The following is a 13,603-nucleotide window of genomic DNA, read 5'->3' on the forward strand; positions in this document are numbered from 1 at the left end:
ACATAAGTTCTTATTCAAGAATATTGCCACCCCTCGCTGAGATGCATCACATGATGCGAAACACCGAAACGAAGCCCAAGATTTGAGCATTGAGAACCCATCTAGCTTGGAAGAGGGAATATGAGTCTCCTGTAACAAAATAACTGAGGGATTCTCAGCCTTTAACCAAACTTCCATAGCGCGCTTTTTCTTAATATTGTTTAAGCCATTGACATTAAGAGAAAGCAACTTCAAACTCTCCTTGTTAGACATTGAGATCAGAATTAAATTGACTAAAGAAAATTATCACCGAACCACTCCGGGCCCCTTGAATACGATGAATACATTGAATACATGCTGACAAATAGAATAATAAGTAAAAATAATCAGACACCATCAATTTCCTTTTTGTTTCAACCCACCCACCACCACCCACAACCCAAACAACCCCAACACCACCCCCACCACCCCCCCGAACCCCACCCTCCAATGGCCTAGCTACCTTCCACCACGCTGACCATAGGATCCTGACCCACTCCATTGGGGCGACCTGTTAACACCCCCTAGGCTGCCTGAGTTGCGGACTCCCACAGGCTCATCTGACCCCCCCTACCCCCGGGCCCACTTCTAGGATAGGACTAATAGTATTAGGAGCGCAGATAGGCCCCCCCTACAGAACGAAAAAGAAAAAAAAAAAAAAAAAAGGAAAAGAAACCTTAATTTAGGAGGGTGAAATCTCCTTAAGGAGATCCTGTGCCGCTGATACATCGGAAATCATAAAGAATTTGCCTTTGACTAACACTTTAAGCTTGGACTGCTGAGCTATCGTCGCTTGTGCCCCTTTAACTTTAAACAGCCCCAACATTTGAACAAACTCTTTTCTTCTCCGAGCAGCGGAGGCAGACATATCTGAAAAAATACGGCATTTGACAGTCTCAGTAACAAAAAATTGTCTTTTCTGAATTGCCGTTGAAAGGATAGTCTCTTTGACCCGGTGTTATGCTGCCCTGGGATCCTCTCCTCGGGATGACGATGATGCTAGTTATGGGTCCACCTCCCATCCGTCCCCAGTCCGGTGTATGTATAGCACTCTCGGACTTGGGAGACAGGTGGGCGAGGGAAGGAAGGGTAGGGACCGCGGGGAAGGAGATCTGAAAAGAGAGAAGAAGAAGACCGGTTACTCCAAGGCGGTCTTTTCGGGTACAGTTCCCCCCCCCACCCTGTGCCTGAGGCCACGGCTCACCTGAGCTCTAGTTTTCCCCCTGCGTGGTATTTTACGCTTTTACACCAGGACTGCTCAGTCCCGAGCGTGGATAGGGGAATCTCTCCAGGCCTTCCGCGGAACTGGGTCTGGTGTCTACCTCGTTACTTCACGGGTAGCCGAGTGGTGGGTCAAGGGTCTCGAAGAGTTGTTCGAAGAATTCTAGGTAGGCGCTGCCACTCTACGCCTCACTGAGATCCAAGGGCGGAGGAGCGCTGGGAGTGCTCTGGTTTTCTACCGTTCCGTCACGGAGAAGCCCAGAGCGCACTATGTCTATTCCTAGCGCTACGACGTCACACCCTCAATCCTTGGGCGGAGGAGCGCTAGGAGCCGGATCGGAATTCTCCCGTGCAGGGAGCGATGGTATAAGCAGAGAATACGGTGAGGAAACCCGGCGCTACTACGTCACGCCCAGATCCAGGGGCGGAGGAGCGCTGTGAGGGCTTCTCACCTGAAAGCTGGAGGAGGTCTCTGTCTCAGCACTGGAAGCCTCGCAGAGACAGGTCTTCGATAGTGCCGTCAGCGTCTGCGGCGAGGGAGGGCCACGAGGCGCTGCACTTTCTGAAAACTGTTAACGTTACCTGATTAACCAGTAAGCGGGAAGTCCCTCTGGAAACGGAGGAAAGCGGGTAACCAGGAAAGCGTCCGAGTTCAAACCGTTCAGCCTCGATGAATGGAATCATTGGCCCCGCCTCTTGGGAGGAGCCGCGTTATGTGCATTCTGGAGACCACGTGTTGTCGGCGGTCTCTGGGGACTCTGGATGTTGGTGTCCTAGCGCCGCTTGGGTGCGGGGCGCGATTCGAATCATGACAGCACACCCCTCCTCACACCGGCGCCCCAGCGACCGCCATGGCCCCCCGGCCTAGAGGGCGCGCGGCGGTGGAAAGCCGCGACCAGACGAGGAGCATGCACGTCCGAAGCAGGTTCCCAGGAGTCCTCCTCCGGGCCATACCCCTTCCAGGCCAAGAGATACCACAGCTTGCCCCGCACCACCTTGGAGTCCAAGACACGTCGTACCACGTACTCCCGGTCCTGGTGGACCCACACAGGAGCCGGCGCCTTCCGCACGGGGCACAGCGATGGTTTGAGCAAGGACACGTGAAACACCGGGTGGATGCGCAGATGAGGAGGCAATCGGAGCTGCACCGCCACCGGGTTCACGTGTCGCACCACAGGGTAGGGACCGATGAATTTAGGATTGAAGACGCTGGGCCTCCGGAATCGGATGTTCCTGGTGGACAACCACACTCTATCCCCTCTGTGGTAAACCGGAGCAGGTCGGCGATGTTTGTCGGCTTGGGCCTTATACCTCCCTTTTGCCACAAGGAGGTGAGACCGAGCTCGTCGGAGAGCAGTGCGGATGGTACCAAGTCGTTCCTGGAGATCAGGAAGGGACGTGCTCTCCCGAGGGAGTAGGAAAGGAATGAAGCGAGGGTGGAACCCTGAGGCCAGGAAGAAGGGGGTGTGATGTGTAGCGGAGTGTTGTGCGTTGTTGTATGCCACTTCCGCCACCCAAAGCAAATCCACCCATGAGTTCGCCGCCCGGTCCACATAACAGCGCAAGTATTGTTTCAGCGTTTGGTTAAGCCGCTCGGTTTGGCCATCCGTCTGCGGGTGGAAGCTTGTGGAGAGGGAAGAGCGGATGCCGAGCTGCTCACACCACACCTTCCAGAATCTAGCCGTGAACTGGGAGCCTCGGTCCGACACTATTCCTACCGGGAGTCCATGCAGTCTCACCACGTGTCTCAAGAGAAGAGACGCCAACCCCCCGGCTGACGGTACTCGTTTACAAGCGATGAAGTGGCCCATTTTGGTGAGGTAATCCACCACCACTATGATGGCGGTGCATCCCTGATCTTTGGGTAGCCCCACCACGAAGTCTATCGAGATCCTTTCCCAGGGGTTCATCGGCGTGGGGAGAGGCATCAGGAGTCCTTGCTTCCTCAGATGGTCGGATTTCATTTGCGCACATATTGTGCATTGCTGGACCCATCGCAGCACGTCAGGTCTAACAGAGGGCCACCAGAATTGTCTTAGCACTCTTTCCAGGGTCTTGGTCCCTCCCATGTGCCCCGCACAGGGCTGTTCGTGGCACCAAGAAAAAACGGTCTTGCGAAGCTGGGGCGTGGGTACCAAGAGTTTGGATCCGCACAGGGGAAGACCCCGATGGAGGCGCCATTCCTTATGGCTCTTCAACCATGTGGTCCAGGCGAAGGTGCGGAGTCCTTGTTTCACCTTCTGGAGGAAGGAGTCGGTCTCTATCCGACCTATGACCAGGTCAGGAGAGACAAGGGACTGTTCGGGGGTGCTCCTGGGAAGGTCCCGGGTGTTTAGGCGGGACAGGGCATCGGCCTTTCGATTGAGCGCTCCCGGTCGATAGGTGACCAAGAAGTGGTACTCAGCAAAGAAGAGCATCCACCTCTGTTGCCTGGGGGAGAGGTGTCGGGCCGATCGTAGGAATTGCAGATTCCGATGGTCCGTATACACCGTCACTTGATGTCGGGCCCCCATCAGCCAGTGTCGCCATTCCAGAAACGCCTCCCTGATGGCGAGGAGCTCCTTCTCCGCGATGTTGTAGTTGAGTTCGGCTGGACTCAGCTTCTTGGACATGTAGGCGACCGGGTGGAGCGCTCCTGTGTCGGGTTGTCGTTGAGACAGGATGGCTCCGACTGCCTCGTCCGAAGCGTCCGCCTCGACCAGGAAAGGCAGATCAGGGTCTGCATGTCGCAATAGGGGAGCGCTGGTGAAGGCTCTCTTCAGATGATCAAACGCTCTTTGGGCTTCTACCGACCAGATAAAGGGAACTCCCTTCCGCGTTAGCTTGGTGAGTGGCGTTACCACGTGCGAAAACCGATGTATAAATCTTCGATAGAAGTTTGAGAAACCCAGGAAGCTTTGAACGTCTTTCACTGTTGTGGGCCGAGGCCATTCGGCTACCGCCTGTACTTTACGCTCCGTCATGACCTGCCCCTCTGGTGTAAGGAGGACCCCAAGGAATTCCACCGTGGTGACATGGAACTCACATTTGGTGAGCTTGCAAAACAGGCGGTGTCTTTCCAGAGCCGCCAACACCTTTTGGACGTGACCGACGTGTTCTTCCTGATTCGATGAAAAAATCAGGATGTCGTCGATGTAAACTACGACATATCGGTCCAAGAAGTCCCTCAATACTTCGTTGAGGAAGTATTGGAACGCGGCCGGGGCGTTACACAGCCCAAAAGGCATCACTAGGTATTCGTACAGGCCGAACCGTGTTTTAAAGGCAGTCTTCCATTCGTCGCCCGCACGAATCCTAACCAGGTGGTACGCCCCCCGGAGGTCCAACCGCGTGTAGATCTTCGCCCCCCGAACTTGTTCCAGTAGTACCGGTATGAGGGGCAAGGGGTATTGGTTCTTGACGGTCTGGGCGTTGAGCGCGCGGTAATCGATACAGCACCGCCGTTCGCCGTTCGCCTTGGGAATAAAAAACAGGGGTGAAGCTGCTGGTGAGCTTGAGGGGCGAATGAACCCCAGTCGGAGATACTCGTCCAGGTATGCTCTTAGGTGGTCGGTTTCCGGGCCCGTTAAGGCATATACTCGGCTGCAGGGCAGTTCGGCTCCGGGAACCAGGTCGATGCGGCAGTCATACTCCCGGTGGGGTGGTAGCTCCTCGGCCTTTACTTTATCAAAGACCGCCGCGTACCTGGCATAGCACTCTGGGAGAGCCACCTCCTTCTCTGCCGCTGTGGCCACGACTTGGGAGACCCTGGTTGTCTCCTCTTCCGGGGTCCCTCGGAAGCGGCACTGGGTCTGACAATAAGAGGAGTCGAAAGCGATGGAGTTGGAGGACCAGTGGATGGTTGGTTCATGTCGCCGCAGCCAAGGTAACCCTAGGATGAGCTTGCATCTAGGTGCATGGATGATGTTTAGGGCCATCCATTCGCCATGGTCTTCTCCTATGGTAATCCATAATAACGGGGTTATTTGTCGAATGGGACCGGAGTCCAGCTCCTTGCCGTCTACCGCATAAACCATTTCGGGCACGGGTTTCTTGCGCAAAGGTATTCCCAACCTTTCTGCCTCGGTGATGTCCATGAAGCAGCCCGTAGCTCCTGAATCGATCATGGCCCTTACAGCCATAGGATCCCTGTCTAGGGTTACCTGTATGGTGAGAAACAGGTGGTCGGGTTCTTTGGTACTGTCTGCTTCCAGGGAAGGAATGAAGTGACAGCTTGAAGGCTTCCTTCCCAGATCCTTCAAGCACGTAGGTTTCCCGACGTCGTTTCTCCCACTCCGACGGTGGCTAGGCTGGCTTTAGGCCTGTTGTTCTTGGGACGAACCGGACATTCACGCAAGAAATGACCCTTCTTGCCGCAGTAGAGGCAGAGGCCTTGCTTTCGGCGGTGATCACGCTCGGTCAGGGTCAGGGACGCTCTCACCGTTCCGATCTCCATGGGATCACCTCGGGACCCTGGTGACTCCGACATCCGAGGAGTCTCCCGTTGCAAGGGGTGCTTGTCCCTTCGCGTATTCTCTCCTTTTCTCTCCCGAAGCCGGTATTCCAGGCGGGAGGCCAGCTCTATCATGGCAGCACAATGGACTGGTTGTGGGTCGATCTGGGCGATGACGTCCTTGAGATCCTCCGTCAACCCGCGGTAGAAAATCGCGGTCTGTTTGGACTCCGGCCAGTCGGTTTCTGCCACCAACCGACGAAAACTGTTCACGTACCCCAAATAGTCCGAGCTGGTTTGTCGTAGGTTCAGGAGGTCCCGATCCGCCGAGAAGGTGTCTGCCCGGCGGTCGAAGGTTTTTTCAAACTCCTGCCGGAAAGCCTCCCAGTCGTAGAGGAGTGCATCATCTCTTCTTACTAGAGGTACTGCCCACTGGGCTGCCTCTCCGGTCAGGTAAGATATCAAGAAGGCCACTCGAGCCTGGTTGGTGACGAACAGTTTCGGTTTACAATGAAAGTGCAGTTGTATTTGGGTTAGGAAGACCTGCACCTTCTGTATATCCCCTTGAAACCTTTCCGGTGGGGCCAGGGGTATTTGTGTGGGCATCTCTACCACTACCGGAGGAACAGGGGCCGTTTGGATTGGACCAGCGTCGAAAGGGTTGCGCTGAAAGCGATCCAGTCGTGAATGTAAGGCTACGGAATCAGCTCTGGAAGCTGCTAACTCCAGCTGCACTTGGGCCAACGCGGCTAACACGTCATCCAAGGTAGCCGCCATGACCAACACCACCGAAATCAGGAGGAGGATATTTCGTGGGCCAATGATTCTGTTATGCTGCCCTGGGATCCTCTCCTCGGGATGACGATGATGCTAGTTATGGGTCCACCTCCCATTCGTCCCCAGTCCGGTGTATGTATAGCACTCTCGGACTTGGGAGACAGGTGGGCGAGGGAAGGAAGGGTAGGGACCGCGGGGAAGGAGATCTGAAAAGAGAGAAGAAGAAGACCGGTTACTCCAAGGCGGTCTTTTCGGGTACAGTTCCCCCCCCCACCCTGTGCCTGAGGCCACGGCTCACCTGAGCTCTAGTTTTCCCCCTGCGTGGTATTTTACGCTTTTACACCAGGACTGCTCAGTCCCGAGCGTGGATAGGGGAATCTCTCCAGGCCTTCCGCGGAACTGGGTCTGGTGTCTACCTCGTTACTTCACGGGTAGCCGAGTGGTGGGTCAAGGGTCTCGAAGAGTTGTTCGAAGAATTCTAGGTAGGCGCTGCCACTCTACGCCTCACTGAGATCCAAGGGCGGAGGAGCGCTGGGAGTGCTCTGGTTTTCTACCGTTCCGTCACGGAGAAGCCCAGAGCGCACTATGTCTATTCCTAGCGCTACAACGTCACACCCTCAATCCTTGGGCGGAGGAGCGCTAGGAGCCGGATCGGAATTCTCCCGTGCAGGGAGCGATGGTATAAGCAGAGAATACGGTGAGGAAACCCGGCGCTACTACGTCACGCCCAGATCCAGGGGCGGAGGAGCGCTGTGAGGGCTTCTCACCTGAAAGCTGGAGGAGGTCTCTGTCTCAGCACTGGAAGCCTCGCAGAGACAGGTCTTCGATAGTGCCGTCAGCGTCTGCGGCGAGGGAGGGCCACGAGGCGCTGCACTTTCTGAAAACTGTTAACGTTACCTGATTAACCAGTAAGCGGGAAGTCCCTCTGGAAACGGAGGAAAGCGGGTAGCCAGGAAAGCGTCCGAGTTCAAACCGTTCAGCCTCGATGAATGGAATCATTGGCCCCGCCTCTTGGGAGGAGCCGCGTTATGTGCATTCTGGAGACCACGTGTTGTCGGCGGTCTCCGGGGACTCTGGATGTTGGTGTCCTAGCGCCGCTTGGGTGCGGGGCGCGATTCGAATCATGACACCCGGATATCCGAGAAATTAAGTAACAATGTTCGAGGAAGGGAGGAATTTGGAAAGGGCTGAGCAGGAACACGGTGAGCACGTGTAATAGTTAAATCGCCTTCATAGTCGGGGATCACTTTAGATTTTAAAAAGGATGTTGCCAATTGCACCGTATTAGAGCCTTCAAGACCTTCTGGAACCCCAACTATACGAAGGTTCGATCTGCGATTATAGTTTTCCAAATCGTCCAATTTATGTTCAAACGAACGTGTACACACAGAAAGATGTTTTACATCTTTTTTGACCTCCGTCATCTGATCCTCCAAACTTGAAATACGGGTTTCGGCCTCTTGGAGACGAACCGGAAATGTAGAAAAGAGAGCCTCCATTTTCTCCAGCCGTTGATTAATTGAAGCAAGCTCTGCCCTTTGAACCCTCTTTAATTCTCGAACTTCATCAAGAATCAAATTTAGCATATCTTTAACTGACATCTGGATCTCCCCTACAGTCTTGGTGTCGAGATCTAGCAAGGGGCTTAAACAACCGGGAGGACTCACATTAGAAACGAAATCGGCAGGAGTGTCTAGCGGTTTGTCGGTCAATAATGGAGCTGTGGCCGTACTTTCCAGAGAGCAAGCCTCTTTGAGACTATCTTTATGAGGGTGCGTCAAGGAGTTCTCTTTCTCTTTTGATAATGGTGATGAAAATGTTGAGAGTACTGAAGGATTGGGCTTATTCGGCGAATCTGAGGAATGAGAAGAGGAAGTTTGGAATACAGAATCTAAAGAAAGCACTGGATTTTTTTTGTCGAAAAGAGGAAATGGTTTGGTCCCCTTCAACACATCCGTGACTCTGTCTTGCTTAGATAAACGGTCTGGAATAGGAGTTAAAGGGGCCTCCTCTGCGCTATGCGGGGGCTCTGCATCCAGTGTTAGGGATTCGCCCAGAGATACCTCCAATTCCTCTGAGCTCCCAGAGCTGTTGATTTTCACCCTTGCATCTCTTGCATCACTCTCAGCTTCATCCAAACTGACAATTTTATCGGCACTTTTGCTCAATAATTTGGCTGCGTTTTTGGCTTCTCTAGCCTGAAGGCGGAGAACTTTTGCCTTGCGTGTGTTGAGTAATTTTCCCATATTGAACAAAAAAAACAAAAAAAAAAAAAGGAAATTAAGGAACAAAAACCAGCTAGAGTGCAGCTAGAGTTAGGGGTCCGCTCTTTCCGCTTTCCGCTCTCCTCTCCTCTCCCGAAAGTGAAGATCCCCAAAGTCTCAAAGTCCAAAGGATAAAGTAATGAGGATAACGCCTTCCCTCAACAGGATTACTTCCTAGCAGCAAGCCACAAGCCACAAACCGGCTGCACTAACTGGTCGGAAACAGAAATAATCAAAAATGACCAACTCACTGCGTGCTTCTGCCATGGGAAATATCCGACTGAAAGAAGCAACTTTGATGCGTTGTAAAGCCCCAGGTTGAGAAGTGCCTGCCCGGCGGCAGAGAGGAGCAACAACGCTGGTATACACTCTGCTGGTTAAACTGCTGCCCCATTCACAGCATCGCAGCATCGCAGCAAGCCACGGAGCCCGAAGGTACGTCGTCGTGAAGCCAAAAACGAGCAACTAGCAACGAGCAGACAATCCAGTAGCGGTCGCGGTCATGAAAGGGGGTCTGGGCGCTGAGCTTTTCCGCTGCCGTTGCCGTTGCCGTCCTGCCATTAACCACCACGTCCACCGCGTCCACCACACACGTTCGCCTGCACGGCCTCGGGGGAAGGAGGAGCCAGGAGTCAGGAGCTAGCAAGCCTCAGGTGAGAGCGGAGGCGTGGTTCTCCATCTCGCCTGAAATCGTGGAGGCAAAAGTGTTGAAGACTGTTCTAGTTGAAACACTTTCTACCTGACATTTGTCATTCATTAAGGAAGGAAAATGGGCTACCACTGGTCTTGGTGGGGCCCCCAGCAGCAGCAGCCTCATCTTCACCCGATGGGTGCATTCAAGAGCAAACAATTGGGAGAGGCCCACTAGTGCCACCTCCTCTTGCAACCACCACTCAAGGTAGGTTATCATGCTGGTTCCCTCAATTTCCTCAGGCAAGCCTATCACTCAACCATTGTTCCAGCGGGAGTGGTTTTCTGTGTCTTATGCGCTGAGCTCCAGGGTTCTAATCTTGGTTTCCATGCTAGTCAGTCATTCCGTCATCAAAGTGAACATGGGTGACATCTCTGTCAATGCTCTTTCAGTAGTGGTAACTCTCTCTGCCAGACGCTTATGGTCATCTCTCAAGAGGCCCAGATTGTCTATTTTGGTTTCCAATGCCGTCCTAGATGCTGTGATAGCCCACAGGATGTCATGTAGTGACGGATTTCCTTCTGTTTCCAATATCTGAGGCACTACCTCACCATTGGGAACAGACCTAGCAGTTCCCTCAGGATCGGGGTCCCACCTGCGAGTGGGTTTACCTATGGCCGCCGTATTCAGCGTTCAGCCAATAAGGTCAGGTAGCAACCTAGGAGCAACCACCAGCATTCGGGCTGTGTCCACTCAGGAGTGCAAAGAACAGGCCTTAGTAGCGACAGTTATCTAGTTGTCATGAAGGTGGATCAGACATCAAAGTTCCTTCAAAGCAGGGCCTCCGTAGCACATCACTGGGCTCAGCGCCAGGCAGCACTTGGGTAGGAGGTGTCATCCATCAGGTGCCATCTGTAGGTCCCAGTGAAGGTCCCCCCACAGCTACCCGCAGTTCACTCCATAGTCTTGCAAGGACATTCTTACAGCTTCGTGATCCCCTCAGCATGCAGCAATCATCAAGGCCTCAGACCCAGGAGTCAGCAGGCTCTGGAGGAGTTTACAGGCCACAGCTGATCTTCTTGGTCCAAAGATCAGAGGTCAGGTTTTTCCAGGGGCACCAATCAGGCACCCAATTAAGCAAGCAAGGGGCTGCGCAGCCATACAGTAGTCATCTGGCCAGGGGCAAAGTCATATGGTGCAGCAGTGTAACCTTGGACTATGCTTGTCACCCAGTCAGCAGTGCAGTCATTAGGTCCCCTTAACCAACACCAAGCAGGTAAATGTTAAACGTCTGTGCCCCCAGTTCAATAAGCAGCATCGCTTCCTAATTTAGCTGCCTAGACGCTGTGTCAGTCACTGCAAGGTGGCCCCTCATCTGCATCCACAGCGCCCTCGGTTGCCTGCCGATTTACAGGCCGAGGAGGCCTGGCTTTGCGACACATTCACCGCTTCTGTCCCACGTTGCCCCATCTTCAGGCGCTGCGGCTGGCCGAATACCAATCCGCTGCACCTATACATCCCGGTTCCCCTTCCGGTCGTGGGTCAGGGCCACAGCACTCATCAATTAGGCAGGATAGCTGTCCGGCCCCCGGAATTGAGACACAGGTAATCGCTGAACTCGCACACTCCAGCTCATGGGGCTATCCCCCCGGGCTCCTCCCCCGAACCACGGGGTTCAGCACCCCATCTTCCACTTCTTTCATTCGTCCTCACCGGCTTCCCTGTTCTGGGCCGTTCGCTGTAAGAGCGGCATGGGGTCTCCCAGGTGGGAACCTGGGGGACACAGGTGATATCAACGCTGGTCCTTCCACTCTGCCAGGTTTCTAGGGGTTAGCGAGACCGGACTCACCCCTGCCTTAGTCAGGGCCGGCGTTAGCGCTGGTGGCGCCCTGTGCGACAATGTCTGTTGGCGCCCCCCAATGACCACCTCCCTCCCTAGCACTCCTTTAACAGTGCCTCTCAAGTCTCCATAACCACTGTCGCTCGGATTGATTTAGTTTTATAGTACCACTCATGCCAGTGTAAGGTGTCAGTGCACTTTACACCTCACACACATTGCACAGAGACAATCGTATGTGTGCAAACCAGTGTATAGGAAATGTTACATCAGACAGGACTACAAGGTATAGTGTAGGAGTGAAATGTCATCAATACTAGTAGGCAATATAGTTTGAGTCCTTATTCTGGAAAAGCACAAATTCAGACTTTAAAACGTAAAATATTTTTAGGGGTTCTCTTTCATATAAGAATTGTTTTCTACCAAAATGAACCCTTTTCACAAGATTAGGATGATGAAAGACTGGGCAAAAAAACATATAGCGGTAACATATACCTTGCAGTTTGCTTGCAGCTCTACGATGACAGTTAATAGCTCAATGTTGTATATTAGGATTTTGACTTATAGACGACAAATGACAAAAGGAGCTCCCTTACAGAAGCAGTAACCTTCTGACCTATTTACATTATATGCATTTTGTTATCCCATGGTACACACTCTTAGCAGCAGGCATTTTAACCCTCTGCACTACCTTAGGATGAGTCAAAACTTCCACTTAACAAACCTCCGGTCTCTTTCCAGGAAGACAATTCATCACCAGAGTTATCTTGACAATTTTAATTGATGTCTTAAAAGTGCTGTAGACCAGGAAAGCGGAAGCAGGTGCTTTTAAAATGATAATATACATTTTCAAAAAGGACGCCCCCACCCCAAGTCAACGCCCCGGTGCAGTCGCACCGATCGCACCGCCCTAGAGCTGGCCCTGGCCCTAGTGCTCAATGGTGGGAGGCCGCAACGCAGTTTCCGCTGGCAAAGTCTCACTTTTTGGGTCATTGACTGAAGCAGGAGTCAGCAGGAGCACAGTCGGTCTCCTCTGTATGTAGCGACCCACTGGGTTATACATGGGCCCCTAGGCTGGCGGGATCTTCCCAGGATGGCACTGGATGGGGATCGGCCGAGTGGAGTGCCGAGCTAAGCTGTCCACTCCATCGGCGATCGACCATACCCCCTGAGTTTTAATCAGTGTTCTGCCTGATAGTCAGGTTTTTCGGAATAGTTTCTCTGTCAGTATTTCCTTTTCTATCATTTCCAGTTCTATTTGGTTGGATATTTTCTGTGCGCCGTTAAGGGAAATTGTTTGGCCCCGTAGTATCGCCTTCTTCTCCCCCTGAACTGTCACTCTAGACTCCACAGAGGCACTCGTTTCGGTGAAGCATTGCACAGTTGTATCCCTGACCTTTGCCAGGAATTCTTTACCCTTTAGTAACCAAGGATCTAACATCCACCCACTCCTGATTTTGTGCTCCTCATCTCTAACCACCATTCAGAATGGAGAGCGCTCTGAGATACCTCTGACCATAAAATGGGCATATTTATACCTTGCCAGAGTACTCCCATGTGTAATAAAATAATCCAGCCATAAATAACTGTGGTGAACCAGCATGTGGACTGAGTATTGTCTACCATGTAGGTATTGGGTGTGCCAAATATCTAGGTGTCCAAAAAATCCATCAGTATGAAGGAGTGCCTCTGCCTTCTGCCCCCCCTTACTCTGGCCACTGTGTGATCTATCTGCTGAAAGTGTAAGGTGTAAGTCACCTCACATCGCTAGAGTGTCAACTTGGAGTTCCATCAACAACAATCCAATGTCAGTCTGTGTTGCTCTTTGAAGCCTCAGCAGTAAATAGGTGTGAGAAGGTGGCCTGATATATGCTGTCCACTAGTTCTAGTGGGCACCTTGTATCATTCCAAACAACCCCTTATGGTGAATGGTTAAAGACAACCTTTATTGAAAGCTATCCTAGTGGTAGCTATGGAGAGCAGCCTTCAGGCTATGTCTTGAAGGAATGTAAAGCAGCTTGTTTTACCAGTCTATAATCTTTTGAATGATCAAATGAAAGGACAACCACACCAAGTATATATTCAAAATATATGTATTTAAGTGAAAACACACCCCTCTAGTCTCTTTATGAGACTGGAGTTCGAAGTACTTTGTTTACAAAGTAGCAAGTATCAGTAATAGCACAAATACACGTTTGGGCCCTAGGGGCGTACCAAACCATATACCAAAACAGTGGTATAAGAACCATGACTGGGATAGACACAAGGCCTAGAGCCTGTAGAATCGCTGGGACCCCAAGGAACCACCCAAGGTAGTGACACAGGGGACCCACGGGGACTGTATGCAGTGTGTAAACACAACCGCAGGTTCCTGTTAGCCTCTTTGGGCAATGTCGCGGTTGGAAATTTAAAGATTAGGGACA

The sequence above is a fragment of the Triturus cristatus genome, chromosome 3_2 (genome assembly GCF_964204655.1).
Source record: "Triturus cristatus chromosome 3_2, aTriCri1.1, whole genome shotgun sequence".
Classification (NCBI taxonomy): domain Eukaryota; kingdom Metazoa; phylum Chordata; class Amphibia; order Caudata; family Salamandridae; genus Triturus; species Triturus cristatus.